This window comes from Colobus angolensis, unplaced genomic scaffold, assembly GCF_000951035.1.
Source record: "Colobus angolensis palliatus isolate OR3802 unplaced genomic scaffold, Cang.pa_1.0 Scaffold81, whole genome shotgun sequence".
Lineage (NCBI taxonomy): Eukaryota > Metazoa > Chordata > Mammalia > Primates > Cercopithecidae > Colobus > Colobus angolensis.
The window spans coordinates 4424301-4430300 of NW_012121932.1; the positions used below are offsets into that span (position 1 = coordinate 4424301).

Sequence of the window (6000 nt, forward strand, 5' to 3'; positions counted from 1 at the left end):
CTTTCCCTTGTCTCTTTTCCTCAGAAAGTAAGCCTTTCTTACTTTGACCTGTTCTCTCCTTTCCTTCCCTTCTCACTAGGGCTTAGGGCAAAGATCAACAGCTAAGATAAACCCTCAACCAAAGAGCGGAGCGCATTTACTGTTGGGGAATAGGGCTGAGAGCTACTGAGACATCGCACCTCCAGCACCTGAATTCCAACTTTATAGGTCAGTGCCACCGGTTTCTGCCTATGAAGATACACTAAGTTTCGCATCTACCCATATTTCCGAATGTGGCCCAGAGTTAGTGGCAGAAACTTGTTTCTGCTTTTAACTGGGCAGTTGAGTTTTGGAAAGTGGTTTTGGGAGGGCCACGTTGAGAATCTGGGCAGCTCAGGGCCAGATGTGGGTGCCCCGGGTCCTGTATGAACCAGACTGCTGCTGCAATGTGAGCTTGGGAGGGACTGGGGATGCGGGCTGGGAACAGACCACGCCCCAGCCCCCATAGTTTGTGACGAGGAACTTCGGGCGCACACACCCTGAGGAATAGGTCTCCTCCAAATGCCACCGACACAGACTGGCGCTGGATCTTCTCTCCTTGCCAATCTATCCGCAAAGGCCGCCTGGGCACTTTTGGGGGAATGTGGCCAAAAGGGGACTCTAACTGCGACTTTTACAGAGGAAGGAGAAATTGGTGGTGCCTAAGAAGTTGATCCCGATGCGCACACTGAGGGCACAGGGCCCTGCGCGCCAGAGGAGAAGCGAAGCCAGCGGTCTCCCCTTACTTGTTCTTAATTCCTCTCTACCCCCACTCTGGTCTCTCATTTTTGGCCTCACGGATCCAAGTCCCGGGTTTATTTTCAGTCACAACCTTCTCCACATCCCGTACCCCGAAAAGTGTGCCTCAACTCAGGCGGGAAAGGGCACTTTGACCCACCGTGCGCGAATTTCCTGCCAGCCACCGCGCGCCTGCGAGACAGAGCGCCTGGCCGCGGCTCCGAGCGCACCGCTCTTCCCCGTGCGTTTGGCGCGGCTAAGCTTCTCTCGCTCCGGGCTGAGGCTCCAGGAACCTCGCCAGCCTGCTGTGGCCCCGTCCCCTTGACGTTTGATTTCTAACACCGCATAGTCTGCGGCTCCGGCATTTAGAAAAAGAGGACAAGGTCAAGGCCTATGGACGGACCGCCGCGATCCGCTTGCACCTTTGCTCTCACAGCAAGCGAGTCCTGGCGGCGCCGCTGGAAAAAGGTGTCGCAGTTCCCAATGTACCTGGAATTCAGAGACCTGACCCTGACTCTATTTCCGGCTAGCCACAGCATGAGACCACGTCCTTCCTCTCCTTTCCCCGCTTTCCGCCCAGGGCGGTTCTGAGATTTTGATTAAGAGAGATCTGTCCCCGATCCGCGTAGGGATGGTCCCAAATGGCCAGGCTTCCTGGGCACCGCGTCCTCATCCCGAGGTCGGAGCCACTGCGAAAGGAAAGGTCTCCATCTGGACGCACCTCTTCCCCTCCCCCAGCGCGCCGGGCCGCGCTCTAAGGCCAGCTCGGGCACGCGCTTTTCCCCCTCATCACCCCCGACCAGCCCAGCCCCGCAGTTTTATTCTTTATAAAACACACACGCCCACCCCGCCTCCCACGTAAAGGCCAGTCTTGACTCATTTTGCACCCAGATGCAAACTCAGCTGGAAGTTGAGAGTAGTGCCAAAGAGGTGAGGGGGAGGGTAAGAGATGCAGCGAAATAGAGAACCAGAAGGGAGAAATCAAAGGCGGAGGAGGGACAAGAGAAAGAGAGCGCGTGGAGCTGGAGGTTGAAGGGGCAGAGGCGGAGGCCAAGGACTGAGCGAGGGGCGCGCGCAGCAGCGGCGGCGGCGGTGGCTGTGGCGGGGCGGCTGCGTCTCCTCCCGGCCTTTTCGCTCGCGCGCGCAGAGCGGGGTCAAGCGCGGACTCACATTCACCGACTGCAGAACTGTTTTCCTTGCTACTACCAGAGGGTGTTTCGGGGTTCCCCACTGTCTTCTCCCTGGCTGTTGCCGCGTGAGAGCAGAACTAAAACAAAACAAATCAAGGGACACGATGGAGTCGGGCCGCTGGGCGTCTCCGGGATCGCTCTCACTTTGCACTCGGAAGCGGGCGCGGAGATTCGGGCTGCCGCGTGTAGCCTATAAATAGCAAACTTTTTGACCGAAGCAACTAACAAATGAGAGGAACAGGCGTGCATTTTGCGCCCACCCCCCCTTTCCGGGGACGACCTTACTCCCACCCCCGCCTCCCTGGCAGTAGTTGTGAGGGGACAGATTGGGAGAGAGAGATGAAATTCAACAGAATTTACAATAGTATTGTTACTTTTGCGGAAGGGGGAAGAATCGCACCATTTACCTGACCCTCCCTACCCACCTACCTTTGCTACACTTCTCCCCCACCCAGCAACTGGCACTGGCTGGGAAGGGCAAAGAGCGGAACTCCCAGAGTGGCTGGCTGTTGAAGCCAGGGGGCGGAGGGAAACCCGGCTCCCTCTGGGAGTACCGGAGTGACTCGGAGGGAAAGCGGGAAGCAATGCCAGGAGTTGGCGTTTTTCTGAGGTACTGGGACAGGAATTTAGGTAACCCAGAATTTTGGACGGAAGTGCGAAAGGTGAGTGCAGAAGGCACAAAGGAGTTCCTGCAGTGCAGATTTCCTTCCCCAGAAGCGACAATAACCCACTCAGCAACTTTACTTCAACCCTAGGCTCTGGCCTACCGGGAGGGCAAACGCGGGCACCCGGGTCACGTCATCGTTTGCTTGGGGTCGCCAGCTCCCGGGTAAGCGCGAGCTGCGGGCTAGAGCCGTGGGGTTTTGCCATGGAGTCTTCCTTACTAATCTCCCCGCACGCCCTCACCCCTGTCCCTGGACACCCTTTTGCTGCACCCGCTCACACCTGCAGACCCAAAGGATGGGATCTACTTGACTGAGATTCCTGAACACAACTTACTGCCCGCCCTTTTGGCCAGGCCAGATTGTGGGTGGTGAGCGGCTCAGTAAGATTTTCATTTTCATTCTAGGTGCTTCCTTAAAAATAAAGCCCCCTGAAGATAACAGACACTCGCTCCATACACCAGACTCCCCCAGTTCATGAGGTTGCTGCGCTAAGTCTATCCTGAATGGCGCACAGAAACCAGGGTCAATAGGACGATCAACACAGCTGGGTGTGGGGATTGCGGAAATTGAAGATTTTGCAGCTGACGCCAGGTACCGGGAGAGGCGAGTCCGCAGGTGCAGGGAGGTTGCTCTGCTCCTCTTTGGACGCTCTATGCCTCAGCGTCAGGCCTGCGAAGTGGGGGCCAAGCCAGTCCCGTGGGCCTAACAGCGGCCGGTAGCAGTAGCTGGGGGGAGAGGGGAGGGAGCCGGGGGACGGTGGTGCTTTTTCTTTCCAGTGCCCCAACCTCTGCCCAATGCCAGCAGCGCTTACCCTACACAAAAGGTGAAACACCCAACCTCTACTCGTACCCCAAAGGGCGAAAACCAAAGAGGGTCCCCTATGCAGTTTATGTGGTGGTGCTGCTGACCCAATCGCGCCTTTCCTTACACTGCTGCCCACCAGTTACCTCCTCCTAAGACCGCTTCCCACTAGTTACCTCCTCTTAAGCGCAAAGGTTACTCTGTTTTCCCCAGAATCCAGTTTGGAAAGAGTGGAAAAATGCAGAAATGCTAAGGGGGCTACAGCAGTAGCTCCCCCTGCGGGGTGGGCCCACCGCCCACGGCTCCACGCAGGCGTTTGCGTGCGTCTCCCTTTCCAGACCCCGCGAAGACCGCGCCCGGGTCGCGAGAGCTGATGGACCGCCCTTCCCAGGCTGCCCCAAGGGCCTGGGAGGCTGCGGTGCCGCCCTTGGGTCCCGGTCCCGAGCGCGCTTAAGGATTCTTAAAGACCGAGTTGGAAGGAGTACAGGCGTCCCGGGTTACCGCTGCCGGGCTTGTGCGCCCCACGCCACCTACCTGTCCGGCCTTCCCGCTCCAATTGCTGACCCGATTAGGGAGCCCGGCCTGGAGCCCGCTGCCTCCAGAGGAGCCCGCCCTCGCCCTCCCCCGCGCGCCTCCGCTCTCTTCTGGGACTCCCGGCCAAATGCGGGGCGGTCTCTCGCGGGCCATTGGCTTGGGCCACCGTTCCGAGTCAGCTCCTAGGATTTCCCCAGGCTTTACGGCCTCTTTGTGGATCTAGGCCATCGCCTCACCTTCCACCCTATTCCACCTCCAATTCCCTTAGGTGCCCCTGCATCCCTCCTCCAGAGTCCAGGCTTTGAAACTGCAGCAACTCCGCAAAGAAAGCCGTTGGGCAAACCTCCTAATGGGCCGAATGTGGAGGTCGGGTGGGTGGGTGGGTGCTCGCGGCATTTCTCAAGTTCTGGGTATTGGTAACTAGGGGAACAGGTCCTGTGGGGACAGAAATGACAGACGCACGGACAGCGTCCCTGTGGCTGTCTGCAGCATGAAGTTCACGTCTATTGTTTCAAGCCTCCGGGAGAGCTACCCTGCGTGATAGATCTTTTCAGATCCATCACTGGAAGAAAAACCCTGGTGATAACGATTATCTCCCGCTCGCGCTATCTCTCCATCGCCCCAATTCATCTCCCTCTCGCTCCAGCCCCTTGGGGAGACGAGGAGGGCTAGGCGCTGGCAGGAGGACCGGCCAAGCCGCTGTCCTCGGGTGGAGCGGAGAGGGAGAGGCACGAGGCCACCTCATTCATCCCTTTCCGCTTCGGGCTGGGAAAACAGGACACGGAGGGTTTCTTTCTTTCTCTGCCAAGCCTCACGCTTCTTTCAAATGATTTTAGTCTGGTGCTCCGGTCTATCCATATACATTTCCAATCTCATGGCTCATAAACTATTAGCAAAATGGTTTCATTATTCACCTTCTGTATCCTACAAAAGGGAGAAAAGAAAGGAGCGGGAGGAAGGCACAGTGGGGGCGGGGGACAGTCATCGGACACTAGTTAACAATGATGCCTCTGGTGTTTAAATCATCGCTCAGACCACCTTCTTCAAGCCGACACTCAACAAATCTGGTCTGTTTCCAAGGATCTGTAGCCGACCCCTTCTCCCCCTCCCCCTCTCCTCTCTGTCTCTCTCTCCATCCATCACTATCCATCTCTCCTTAATACTTGGTATTCTGGAAGGACCAGATGAATAGCCGAGATACTGCAAATCCATTATTTGCTTCATTAGGTGTCATCAATAAGGCACGCCCTTTAGATACGACACACATAATTAATTGGTTATATTTGCTATCCCCGGCCCCCTTTTGGGTGGTCGGATCATGTGGCATCCCTGAAACCAAAACATGTTAAGACAAAAGTCTAGGATGATAACCAATAAGTTGACTTAGAGGTCGGTGTGGCCTTAAGGTGCCCAACTGAGCACCAAGTCCTCCTATGGCTTCTGCAAGTACGGAAGTTGCAATGAATGCTGTGTGGGAGTATGGGTGAATGTGGGCATGCATAGGAGCGCCTGCCCCTGTGAATGTGTATGGGCAGGAGAATGAGGAGGGATGTGGGCGGAGGGGAGGGGTGCTAACAGATTTCAGAGAGAGGGAAGATGCAGCCAACAGCTCTTACTCAAGGTCTTTGGTGGATTCTGAGAAGTGTCACACACACACACACACACACACACACAAAGTCAACTCAAATGAAAACACAAACAGAAGCAAAGTGACACGTGGAGGCCTGAGAACCGAGGGCAAAGGGCTAAATAAGGTAGAAAACTGCGGGCAGAGGGGAGCTGTCAGATGCAGCCTTGGGCCAGTGGAACCCGGACCTGCTCCTCGGATGAGGTCGACGATGATATTAGGTGTCTCCTTGAATACTGTTACTTTTCATATAAATATTTTTTAAATCTAGAATGACTATCACTCCCCCTCCAATACATACATACTCTTCCCCTGCAGTTTTTGAAAATATAAAGGACGCTAGGCAAGTGAGTTTGCGGTAATTATCCCTGGATAGAGAAACCAATCTGGCTGGGAGAGGCCCCTCTGCAATCGCTGGCGGCGGCGG

The 6000-nt window shown here is 56.0% G+C and overlaps 1 protein-coding gene across 2 annotated transcripts in view; it reads right to left on the minus strand.

Moving 5' to 3' along the window:
* Positions 1-4035, minus strand: part of ESRRG (estrogen-related receptor gamma) — a 656319-nt gene extending 652284 nt beyond the window's left edge. For both annotated transcript variants that reach the window (XM_011929433.1, XM_011929425.1), the window contains exon 1: positions 3947-4035. The gene's annotated coding sequence lies outside the window, so the exon portion shown is untranslated. The remainder of the gene's footprint in view (positions 1-3946) is intronic.
* Between the last annotated feature and the right edge of the window lie 1965 nt (positions 4036-6000).